We start from the raw sequence: 12815 nt of genomic DNA on the forward strand, positions 1-12815 counted from the left end.
GATAGGCAGTAAGAGGACGAGTTCATGGATTGGCCTGGTGTCGATGTTCAGCTCTCTACATGCACCGACGAAGTTGCTGCCGCGGTCGGACCTCAGCTGCTTTACTGGTCCTCTGATGGCGAGGAATCTTCTCAAGGCGTTAATCAGGCAGGAGGTATCCATGGACTCTAACACCTCGATGTGAACGGCTCGGATGCTCAAGCAGGTGAATAGCACAGCCCACCGCTTACTGTCCGCACGGCTGCTACGAGTTCTGCGTGTGGATACCATCCATTGTCCGAAAACGTCTAGGCCCACATAGGTGAAAGGTGGTTCCATGGAAAGTCTATCTGTAGGTAGGTCGGCCATTTGTTGGCACAGTTGCTTTCCTCTCACTTTGCGACAGTGCACACAATCGTGAAGTATTTGTGCTACACGTCTCTTGATCCCGACAATCCAGAGGCCTGCAGACCGTAGAGTGCCCTCTGTAATTTGCCTGCCTTGGTGTTCAGCCCTTTCATGATGATGACGGATCAGTAAGACTGTAACGTGGTGTTTGTTGGGAATGATGAGAGGATTTTGCTCTGCGACACCGAAACGAGCCTGGCTTAAACGACCGCCAACCCTCAGTAAGCCGAAGCTGTCCATTACTGGGTTTAAATTGGCGAGGGGGCTTCTTAATGGAATCTGCTGTTTGTTATTTAAGCACTTCCATTCGGTGGCGAATTCGCTCTGTTGGAGGTGGCGTATAATGAGGGACTCACTACGGGAGATGTCCTCAGCAGAAAGAGGTCTGTGGCATACATGCCAGCGATGACAGTCCTTGTCTTTAAAGTCTGCACGATAACATCTGGCGATGTGCACTAACCTGGCAACAGTCCTGACGAGTCTTAACCAGCTGGAGAAACGTTCAAAACGTTGGCAGCCGAGGTAGGATGTTTTCTCAGCACTGGTGGTCAGGGTATGGACCTCAGTTCGGACATCTGGATCGTTGTCTGGATCTAGGATGCTGAAGTCTTCCTGGACACCTTCTTCTGACCGTCTCAGCAGGAATTCTGGACCTGTAAGCCAAGAAGAGTTAACGAAAGAAGATATAGACATGGGTCTGGTTGCAAGATCTGCTGGATTCAGCTCCGATGGTACGTAACGCCATTGTTCCGGTTTGGAGGATCTCCTGATCCTTTCGATGCGGTTACTGACATACACGTAGAATCGTCTCGATGTATTGTAGATGTAACCCAAAACGACCTTGCTGTCGGTGTAGAATTGGACCTCATCTATTTCGATACACAGTTCTTGTAGTATGAAGTCAGCAATTTCCACTGCCAAGACGGCTCCACAGAGTTCGAGTCTGGGGATGGTGTGGTCGGGCTTCGGGGCTAGCTTCGCCTTGCCGAACACCAATCCGACGTAGCTTTGCCCGCTGGCGTCCATCACCTTCAGGTATGCAATCGCCGCTATGGCTTCTGTGGAGGCGTCTGAAAAGACGTGGAGTTCTTTCCTTCCGCTAGAGGCAAGGGAGATTTTGGTGTAGCATCTCGGGATGTGAATATTGTTCAATCCGCACAACAACTGTTTCCAAGTTTCCCATTTTTTCTCTTTGTCGGAGGGGAGCGGGGTATCCCAATCCTTGACAGTTTCAGATAGTTGTCTCAACAAGGATTTGCCTTGTATGGTGATGGGCGCCACGAACCCCAGCGGGTCAAATAAGCTGTTCACTATGGAGAGGACACCACGTTTTGTGAACGGTTTGTCCGAGCAATTCACTTGAAACCCGAAGGAGTCGGCTGCGAGATCCCATCTGATGCCTAGGCTCCTCTGCACAGGTGGGCTGTCTAGCCCCAAGTCAATGTCCTTGAATCCAGGGGAGTGATCACCCGAATCAAAGGCTCTCATTACGGTCGGGCTGTTTGAAGCGATTTTATGAAGCCTGAGCCTTGCCTGGGCCAGCATACCTTGGGTCCTCTTGAGCAAATCAATGGCTGCTTCTTCAGTGGGCAGTGATTTGAGCCCGTCGTCTACATAGAAGTCTCTTTCAACGAAGTCTCTTGCGTCTGTGCCATACTCAGACTCTCCCTCTGATGCGGTCCTTCGGAGACCGTAGGTTGCTACTGCGGGTGAAGGGCTGTTCCCGAAGACATGGACTCTCATTCGGTATTCCACCATCTCTTTGTTGGTGTCGTTGTCCTTGAACCACAGGAATCTGAGGAAGTTCCGGTGGTCCTCCCTGACTAGGAAACAGTGGAACATCTGTTCGATATCGGCAGTGATGGCGACGAGTTCTTTCCTGAACCTCAGCAACACTCCTACTAAGTTGTTCGTCAGGTTGGGACCTGTGAGGAGGACATCGTTGAGTGATACGCCTCCATGTTTGGCGCTGGAGTCAAAGACAACCCTGATTTGGTTCGGTTTCCGTGGGTGGTAGACACCAAATGAAGGCAGATACCAGCACTCTTCGTTCTTCTTCACGGGAGGAGCGGGTTCCGCGTGGTTGTTGCGAAATATTCTGTCCATAAAGGCGACAATGTGCTCCCTCATTTCAGGTTTGTGGTTCATTGAACGTTGAAGAGAGTTGAATCTGTTCTGAGCTTGGTCTCGGTTGTTTGGCAGTCTTACCCTGGTGGATCGGAAGGGTAATGGAGAGACCCAGTGGTCGGTTTTGTCCTTAGAGAACTCACAGTCCATTATGTCGATGAATTATCTGTCCTCCACTGACAAGGCTACTTTATCGTCGTCCTTGGTGATGTGAAAGACTGATCTTCCCAAGTTGTCGGTACGCAGAGAAGAAGCGATGTCAGGCAGCTGTATTGAGTCTGGGGGCTTCTCTTTCACTTCATAGTGATGAGGACATGGCCTTAGGCAGGTTGTGCGTCCGTCTCCATGGACGTAGGTCCTGAAGGAGTCGATTTCTGATCGATCAACGCACACGTTTCCTATGACTACCCATCCGAGGTCCAGTCTCTGGGCGTATGGTGCGTAGTCAGGTCCGTTGCACTGTTGTCGCACCTTGTGTACCCTCAGGTTGTCTCTGCCGAGCAGGAGTAGAATCTCCGCGTTGTTGTCCATAGGTGGGATGACGCTTGCGAGGTGCTTCAGGTGCGGCTGATGAAGTACAGCTTCTGGGGTAGGAATTTCACTCCTATGGCTGGGTATTTGGTTACATTCAACTAGCGTTGGCAGAGGTATTTCAGTCTTCCCGTTGATAGGAGAAGCGATGAATCCCTGGGCTCTTCTGCCGCTAGTCTCTATGCGGCCTGAGCAGGTGTTCAAGGTGTAGGGCTCTGATGGTCCACTAATTCCGAAGGCTTCAAAGAATTTGGCTCCTGCCAGGGACCGGTTGCTTTGGTCGTCTATGATGGCATACACCTTCATTGCCTTTTCTGGATGTCCTTCGGGGTAAACCTTGATGAGGCATATTCGGGCGCAACATTTCTCCATGCGGCCCTCTCCACATACTTCTGAGCATGAGCAGGAGACAGTTGTGGCGGTGTCGGTCTGATTCTGTGGCTCCCCGCCATGACTTGGAGCGGGAGCAGTGGTGACTGCAGCCGGTGTGTCTCTAGCTATTCGGGTTGAGTGCATGGCTGAAACATGCTTTTCGCTGTGGCACTCCCCACACTTGACTGTGGATTTGCAGTCCTTGGCCATGTGCTCAAGTGATGCGCAGCATTTGAAGCAAACCCCGAGCTCTGTGAGGATCTCCTTGCGCTCCTGTAGGGTTTTGGATCTAAACCCTTTGCACTTGGTCAACGAGTGTGGCTTCTTGTGGATGGGACATTCACGATTAAAGGATTTATCTCGTGTTGAGACGATGTTCTGTTCGTCTGTGGGCGTTGCAGGTGACGGTAGCTCGGTCTTCCTAACGCTCACAGCTCTCTTAGTGTCTCTGCGTTTGTATGTGGTGTTTTCATACCTTGGCGCAGGAGTTGGTGCGGCTGTCGAAGCGTTGGACTCTAGGAAGTCGAGGCTGGGGTCATTCCTCATCTGGGCCTGTTCATCGATGAACCTGCAGAAGTGGATGAATGGAGGGAAGGTAACGTCGTTCACTCCTTTGTATCTTGATACTGACATTGCCCACTTTTCCTGCAGGCTGTATGGCAGCTTCACCACGATCGGGTTTACTCCATGGGCTGAATCCAGATAGCACAGCCCAGACAGACGAGGGTCTCTTTTGGCGAGCTCCAGCTCCATTAGCAGGTCACTTAGGTCTTGCAGCTTGTGGACGTCTTTAAGGTTGATCTTTTGGAAATCCTGCAGTCTCTTGAATAGGGCTTTCTCTATTGCCTCTGCGCTGCCAAAGGTGCGTTCCAGCCTTTGCCATGCGGCAGCGAGACCTGCTTCTGCTTGTCCCACGTGGACCGCTCTGAGGCTCCTGACGCGGGTTGAAGAGCTTGGACCTAACCACTTTATCAGGAGGTCAAGTTCCTGTTCTTCAGTTAGGTTGAGATTGGCGATGGCTGCCTTAAAGGTTGCTTTCCAGGCCCTGTAGCTCTCTGCACGATCATCAAACTTCGTAAGACTGGTGTTGATTAGCTCTCTGCTCACCATGAACCTGGCGAACTCGGACATATCCGACTTCTCACCACTCGTTGCCACGACGACTCGTGATGCCCCTGGGGCGTATGGGCCGCCTGGTGTGAATGGATGAGCTGTTCCCGGATAGAATGATGTTGCTGCAGGGTTGAGCTGTGGTTTAGCCCTTGAAGAATCTGACGAATACCGCTTGAGCTGTAAAGGTGGGTCAGGAAACACTTGGTTGCCATCTTGTGGTGACTGTGTTTGAGAAGGTATCTCTGGGAGTACGTTGGAGGTTTTGGTGTCGTCGACTTGGACGGTACTGTAGACCGGGGTTGCTACAGGTAGCTGGTTTAGTACATAGTCTTTCGTGCGATTGACTGGATCGTCTGATTCCAGTGGTGGCAAGTTAGCTGAATCAGGACCTTGGATCAACGCCTGCTCAAGTAGTCTCACTTTAGCTAGTGCGACCTCCTCTTCCATCTGTGACCGAAGAATCTTCAGCTGAGCCTCCGCTTCTGCTTCTGCTCTCTTGGCTTCCACTTCTGCCCTTTTTGCTTCCACTTCTGCCCTTTTTGCTTCCACTTCTGCTCTTTTTGCTTCCATGTCTGCTTCTGCCCTTTTTGCCTCTGCCTTAGCTTCTCTCTCAGTGAAAGAACGTCTCACTCTGGATTCCTCTGCCTTTATGCGGGTCTCTAGTATCCTGTCGCTCATGGTTGAACTTCTTGAGGACGATGCCCTGGATGACCGAGAGGAACGTTTAGATGAGGTCGATCGGTGTGACCTGGTTTCTTGCAGGTGAGAGATACGGTGTTCAGCCTTGTTTATGGCATGTTGGACCTTGGCGTCTCTCTCCTTGTCCGTCTCTAGCGCCTCACTGAGGTCTGGAAGAGCTTCATCAGAATTAAAATCTTTTAGAAGAGCGATGTACTTTGCTGATAGTCTCTTGTACCTTTCACGGGCGGTGTTCAGCCGCTCCATGACGGATTGCAAGCTTGCGGCGTTGCTTGATGAGGATTCGAGTCTTGACATATAAGAGGTGACGCATTCCCACTGTTCTTCCAGGTGATCACATAGCTCATCTTTCATATTGTGATAGTTTTCAAGCACCTTTATAGTTGGTTTGGCAGAACGTTTTGGTCGGGTGACTTGGTCTGCTTGAGATGTGGGGTCTGCCTCCTGGGCTTCATCGTGGACGGTATCAGGTTGTATTTGCACTGTTTCATCAGTAGGGACCTGTCCGAGGTCTTTTTCGGCCATTTTGAATAAAGGTGTACTGTCTCTTTAAAAAATTCAACTTTTGAATTGGGGTCCGAAAATCGCTGTGCGGCCCTGCGGGAGGTCCCGGATGAGATTCCCAGAGTGGCTTTGGCGAAACTTGGGGGTTCGCGGATCGCTGATGCGCGGTAATGAGGTATGGAGTACTGCAGGCCTTTAGGAGCGATGTGGCCAGAAGGAAACAGCAGGTGCATAGACAGTCCCCATTAACAGTACGAGCAGAGTTATTGCAAGATGTGGCAGGTGGTGGAGCTACTTCTAGGCTTGTCCAGACGTGCACTGCTGCAGGCAGACTGGTGTGCGAGGCTTGTTGCTGGGCAGATTACACATAGGGAGACGGGGCAGATGGAGATCTGTAGCTGGGGTGCTGGGCTATAAGGAGGTTTTCTAGCTGCTTATGAGCTTTAAAAGTAGTCTTCTGACTTGTATGGGCCGACAAGCTAGTCTTTTGACTTGTATGGGCCGACAAGCTAGTCTTTTGACTTGTATGGGCCGACAAGCTAGTCTTTTGACTGTTCTGTCCCCACTTAATGGCGATTAAAGGTATGCAGACATGTAAGCGAGAGAAGTTCCTACCTTTGTGTATCCAATAAGCGAGGCAGACATGACCCTTAGCAGCTTCTCAGATAAGCATACACGCGTTGTGATGAAGAACAATGTTGGTTTATTCCGTAGATAACGATTCAAACATTACACTGAGTCTCTTGCATGGAGCTTGTCTCTGGAGTCGCTACTTGCGGGTCAAAAGACTTTGCTTCCTCAGCTCATGAGGGAGAACAGTTCTCTCAGGTAAGATGTCTGCCGATGACTGACCAAACAGGAAGAGAAGAGGCTGAAGAGAAGCCCCTCCCCATAGGCTGAACAAGGAAAGACCGAGGAACTAAATGGTCTGGCCAGTAGATGGCAGCAGAGACAAGCGAAAAAACATAAATACATTTCTTTAACTAGAAACATGCATGGAACAGCACAATGACAAACGAATGTGTGCATTAAACGTTCAGGTCCGGACCTGTGTGTGAACGAGCATGTATGTGTGCCACCAAAAAACATCCTGTGGAAGTGTGTTGTGGAGCCTGATCAGCTCATAACAAACAAACATACACATACATAAACTCGTTCCCCAGGACGGCGCTGTGGAGATGAGTGGTGCCTCCAAAATGAACTTTATTGCCAATACCAGCGCTGCGTTTGTGATAAACCTGAAGTGTCAGGTAATGGTGGGGTGAACTCAGGGTCTGGGCGTCCCCGCTGTAGGTGTTTCCCTAATGAGGGGTGGTCTTGAGGGTCCAGAGGCCCCTCATTAAGGAGGGGGTACTGTCATGATCTGACAGTTTTAAATTGCACTGGGTGAACTTTTTTTTTACTTTGGAAAGTTCCAAGGTGTCTTGACTGTCCCCGATGGTGGTTAGTGGTATTGCACTTTAGGTTTTTGTGCACTTAATTATGGATCAGGTGTGACACCCTATAAAGGTGTGCTAGGGGTGTGCAATCACTGCCTGTGATATTGTGAGATTGTTTTCACTCTGAGTTGGTGAGCCTGGTGGAAGGATGGAGCTGGTGAGGAGTCCTGCGCAGCTTAGCCAGGGGGGACGTGTGTCAGCTATGGTGTCTGGACGAAGGGCTGGCATGGCGTGGTGGGGTCGCAGTGATGGTGTCAGCGGGAAGTGTCTGCATGGGCTGGTGGAGTGGCGACTATGGAGAGTGGCACTCACCATGTGGGACTTGGCTGCTGAGCTGGACTCAAGCATGCTCGACTTCGTGTCAGAAGCTGAACTCATCCTTGAGAGTCTGGTACTAAGCAGCTGCAACTGGTGGTGGACTCTGCTCCAAGGCTGCACTAAGGTGAAGGATCCTGTTATGGTGATGGATCCAGGTGGAGGAGAAGATGCACGCAGGTGGTGGGCTCTGTTGCTAGGAGCGCACGCAACAGAGCAAAGCTAAGTGGTGTTTCCCCTGTATTGTCTCTTTCCTCATGTGTGTTATTAGTGCAGTGGTGGGATTAGTCTCCGCACCGACCCATTCCCTAGTGAGGGTTTAGGGTCAGGGTGAGCAAGGGCGTTAAGGTACGCGTGCGGCGACAGGTGCGGAGCCTGTATAGGGAATGTAAGGAGTGCAGGGACATTGGCTCAGGGGAGCTTAGGAGGACTCCACGTCCCCCATTCCCTATCGCAGGGCCCACCATTGTTAAAGTTTCCCAGGTTCCCCCCTTTATTATTTAAATTCGTCTTTCTGGAGGCGGGGTTTCCAGATTGTATGTATAACGTATAATACCCAAATTCGCCAGGTGGAGGCGGCGTATCCACCTGCACGTTTTATTATTTAAATGTGCCCCACTGGAGGCGGTGTATCCAGGGTCACGTGTGTCACATGGGTTCGCCTTGCGGAAACATCTGCGTCCTGACACACGTGATCATGACAGGAGCAGAGCCGTGATCTGGCCTGGATATCTCCCGGCCAGCATTTTAACCAAAGGGTTAAAGGGCCCTTTGAGCTGCGTTAGATAAACTCGCAGTTCTGGCTGCCATCCTCGCAGAGTCCGCTGAAGCATCCGCCAAAAAAGCTGCCGCACTTTGGATGATTGGCAGCGTTTTCCTGATAGAAGCACTTGACACTCCGTCCTTTAGTTGGGAATCCAATTGGTCTAGCCAGACCATCATGGATCTGGCCGTACATGTGGCAGCTATCGCTGGTCTTAGAGCACCTGCTGACATCTCCCAAGTTCCCTTCAAAAAGGAGTCTGCTTTCTTATCTAACGGGTCTTTTAAGGAGGCCATGTCGTCGAAGGGAATGGAGGATTTTTTGGAGGCTTTGGCTACTGCCGCGTCCAGTTTAGGGGCTTTATCCCATCTGTTTACCACTGGGTCGTCAAACGGGTACCTCCGTTTGAAGGCCGGAGGTAAGGAGCCTCTTTTTTCAGGTCTCCTCCATTCCCTATCTATTAGGCTCTGAACTTTATCATTTAATGGAAAGGCCTTCCGCTTCCTGGGATCTAGACCCCCGAACATCACGTCCTGAGCTGAAAGTTCCGGTTTTGTATCTGCTACCCCCATGGTGGACCTTATTGCTTTAACTAGCTTATCCATCTGGTCTAAGGGGAAGCAGAATCGACTCGAGTCTTCCTCTGAAGATGATGAAGTGGAGGCCGGGGAATCTGAAGAGTCATCGATCCTTAGGGCGGTCAAGGACTCTGAACCTGAGAAACTACATTCTCTTCCCCTAGAGGAATCCTTTTTAGACAGGGCCTTTATCTCTGTCCTGATTATGTCCCTCAGGCTTGCGGTGAAGTCCGGCGTTTCTTCCGCTACCTGTATGGACGGGGGAGAGTGTAAGGGCCTGTCAATCTACCCCAGGGCCAACGTCCCATTCCACCCCTACCATTTGTCTCACGCATGGCTGACACAACTTTTTAGGGTGGCCGTCCGGCAAGGGGCAACTACAGAGGGCACATTCCCTGTGCTTCTGTTTTCCCGTAGCTTTCCTCCCCTGCGAACAAAACATAAGGGAACACTGCATCAGGGTACATTCACGAAGATCTCTTACCCATGCAGATGAGGCAGGTACCGGATCACGGAGGGAGGCAGGAGGATCCTTTAGCCTGGAGGAACTTCTGTGGCTTTGTTCGCCCATCCATTTCTGTTTTTTCTGCTGGCCACTCGCATGCGGCTTCTCTGTGGCCTGTTTCTGTGGGTGCTCCTGCACCTCGTCCAGCTGCTCTAAGGGGGCTTCTGTCGTATCCATCGCTGGCCTTCAGAAGCACCCCAGCAGCGTCACCTCCTGCCTTTTAAGGCCTCCTTGCCCGGGTCAGCAGGGTTCTCGTGCGCACCCCCCACCCGGGACCCCCCCGCGACCCTCCCCCGCCAGCTCCGGTCCTCCCCCGGCCACCGCGCGCCGCCCAGGACTGCCGCGCACACGCGGCGCGCGCCGGAAGCCGGCCGGCACCCGACTTCCGGTTTCGGCATCCCCGGCCCCGCCCCCTCCGCCGCCCGTCTGAGGCCTGCGGGGGACGCGCAGAAGGAGCAGGCACGGCGCCCCCCCGGCTCAGGCCAGGCTACAGCCCCCACACGCGCCGACCTGCGCCGCCGACCAGGCACCACGCCAGGAGAGAGAGCGGCCACGAGGAGAGCGCACCAGGAGGGGCCCAGGTCATACATACCTGGTGCGGCAATATGGAGGCGGCTGTCCACCGGACCCCTGGCTCCCACCTGCTCTCACCACCGTCGTGGAGACCTGCCCGGCCCCACCGTGGCGCTTCCAGGGACCCGAGCTTGACCGAGGTAGGAGACCCCCTCGCTACCTGGGTCGGTCAGCCGGCCTGGGAATCCCTCGGCGACTCCATGATGGACGATCTGAAGGAAGTCCCGTCCTCTAGGAACAGGAAACCAACTGATGCGTGGGAGAGGTGCCGCCCTTTTGTATCTGTAGGTTTCCTGTTCCTGAAGGGCGGATCCCCTCTCAGGTGGTGCTGTCATGGACGACCGATAAATATTATTTTTTCCACAAACATGTTCTTTTAGTCCCCAATTTTTTTATTTTCCCAAGGGTAACAGGAGAAATTGGACCCCAGAAGTTGCTGTCCAATTTGTCTTGAGTACGCTGATATCCCGTATGTGGAAGAAAACTACTGTATGGGCACATGTCAGGGCTTGGAAGGGAAGTAGTGACGTTTTGGAATGCAGACTTTGATGGAATGGTCTGCGGGTGTCATGTCGCGTTTGGAGAGCCTCTGATGTGCCTAAACTGTTGAAACTCCCCACAAGTCACCCCATTTTGGAACCTAGACCCCCAAGGAACTTATCTAGATGTGTGGTGTGCTTCACAGAAGTTTATAACGCCCGGGCGTGAAAATAAAAAAATCATTTTTTTTCCACAAAAATGATATTTTTGCCCCCAATTTTTTTATTTTCTTAAGGGTAACAGGAGAAATTGGACCCCAAAAGTTGTTTTGATATTTGTCCTGAGTAGGCTGATACCCCATATGTGGGGGTAAACCACTGTTTGGGTGCATGGCAGAGCTTGGAAGGGAAGGAGCGCCGTTTTGACTTTTTCAACGCAGAATTGGCTGGAATTGAGATCAGACGCCATGTTGCGTTTGGAGAGCACCTTATGTGCCTAAACAGTGGAAACCCACCAATTCTGACTCCAACCCAAACCCCAACACACCCCTAGCCCTAATCTCAGCCCTAGCCCTAACTCTAACCCTACCCCTAATGGGAAAATGGAAGACGAAGGTCCGTGCACCTTTGAAACGCGTAGGCGATTGGCCTCTCAGCCTCCGTTCCCCCTGCGTTAGGTAACGTCACCCAGACCATTGCCCTCCGACACTCCGGCACTGACAGCGGCGTCTCTCGGCCGGTGCACGCTGCGCGCCTTCCACCCTTGGTGAGGCTTCAGTTGGGTTCCACCACTCAAGGGGGGACGCTCCCCTGTCCCCGCTTGTCCTCTACCAGGGGTGTACAGCATTTCCTCTCGTGCCGCTGCGGTCTTATGCCAGTACCTGCATATTTACGGGTTCCCACTCCCATGCTCCAGCGCACAGAATCCTTCTGCTGCAGCCACTTCTGTGGATCTTTTTGGTGGATCAGGAACCTCCTTCACAGGATCACTTCATTCACACTGGACTATTTACTCATCGTAAAGTAGGCAGACGATTTTTTTCATCCACTTGTTATGCCTCCATGATTTTTAGCCACTGCTTCTGAGATATTGACTCATTTAATTGCAACTCTAGCGCGGTGCTCTCTTGTCTTTTCTTTATAAACTTCCTATTTGACAGCCACCAGCACAGAGGCTGTCTCAGTGCCTGCAGCTCTAGTTTGCATTAGGTGGAGCGCCGGTGTATATCTTTATATCTATTTCCGGAAAATGGAAATACATTTTTTTTAATGTTATTATTTTTCTCTAACTAAGGGGGTGATAACGGGGGGTTTGATTTGCTATTTATGGCGGTTTTTTTGTTTGGCAGCTGTCACACGCTAAAAGATGCTTTTTATTGTAAAAATAGTTTTTGCATCACCACATATTGAGAGCTATAATTTTTCCATATTTTGACCCAGAGTCATGTGAGGTCTTATTTTTTGTGGGATGAGTTGACGTTTTTATTGGTACCATTTTCGGGCACGTGACATTTTTGATCACTTTTTAATTCGATTTTTGTGACGCAGAATGAACAAAAACTAGCATTTCATGAATTTCTTTTGGGGGGTGCTTTTACACCGTTCCGCCTGCGGTAAAATTGATAAAGCGGTTTTATTCTTCGGGTCAGTACGGTTACAGCGATACCTCATTTAGGTCTTTTTTTATGTTTTGGCGCTTTTATGCAATGAAAACAATTTTATATGAAAAAATTATTTTTGCATCACTTTATTCTGCGAGCTATAACTTTATTTTTTCGCTGATGACGCTGTGTGGCTGCTCGTTTTTTGCGGGGCGAGATGATGTTTTCAACGGTACCATGGATATTTATATGCGTCTTTTTGATCGCGCGTTATTACACTTTTTATTCAGCGGTATGATAATAAAGCATTGTTTTTTGCTTTGTTTTTTATTTTTTAAGGGGTTCGCTAAGGAGTTAAGTAATGGGACAGTTTTATAGGGCGGGTCGTTACGGACGTGGCGATACCAAATAGGTGTACTTTTGTTGGTTTTTTTTATTTACAAAAAATGAATTTATTAGGGAATTTTTTTTATTTAGCGATTTTTTTATAAATTATTTTTACACTTTTTTTTTTTTACTTTATTACATTGTCCAGGGGGGGACAACACTGTCATGTGTCAGATCGCTGATCTGACACATCTCACAGTGCTGTGACAGATCAGCGATCTGACAGGCGCTGCACAAGGCTTCCTCATGCCTGCTCTCTGCAGGCACTGAGGAAGCCGCCTCCCTGCAGGCCCCTGCGGCCATATTGGATCTGGGGACCTGCAGGGAAGGAGGCCCCCAGAGCAGCGCAGCACATCGTGCTGCGCTGGGGGTCTCAGGGAAACACGGAGGGAGCCCCCTCCCTGCCAATGCTTTCCTAAGCCCCCGGTACACTGCAATCATG

Source organism: Dendrobates tinctorius, unplaced genomic scaffold (assembly GCF_039654945.1).
Source record: "Dendrobates tinctorius isolate UK_male_01 unplaced genomic scaffold, ASM3965494v1 ptg000211l, whole genome shotgun sequence".
In the NCBI taxonomy this organism is placed as follows: Eukaryota; Metazoa; Chordata; class Amphibia; order Anura; family Dendrobatidae; genus Dendrobates; species Dendrobates tinctorius.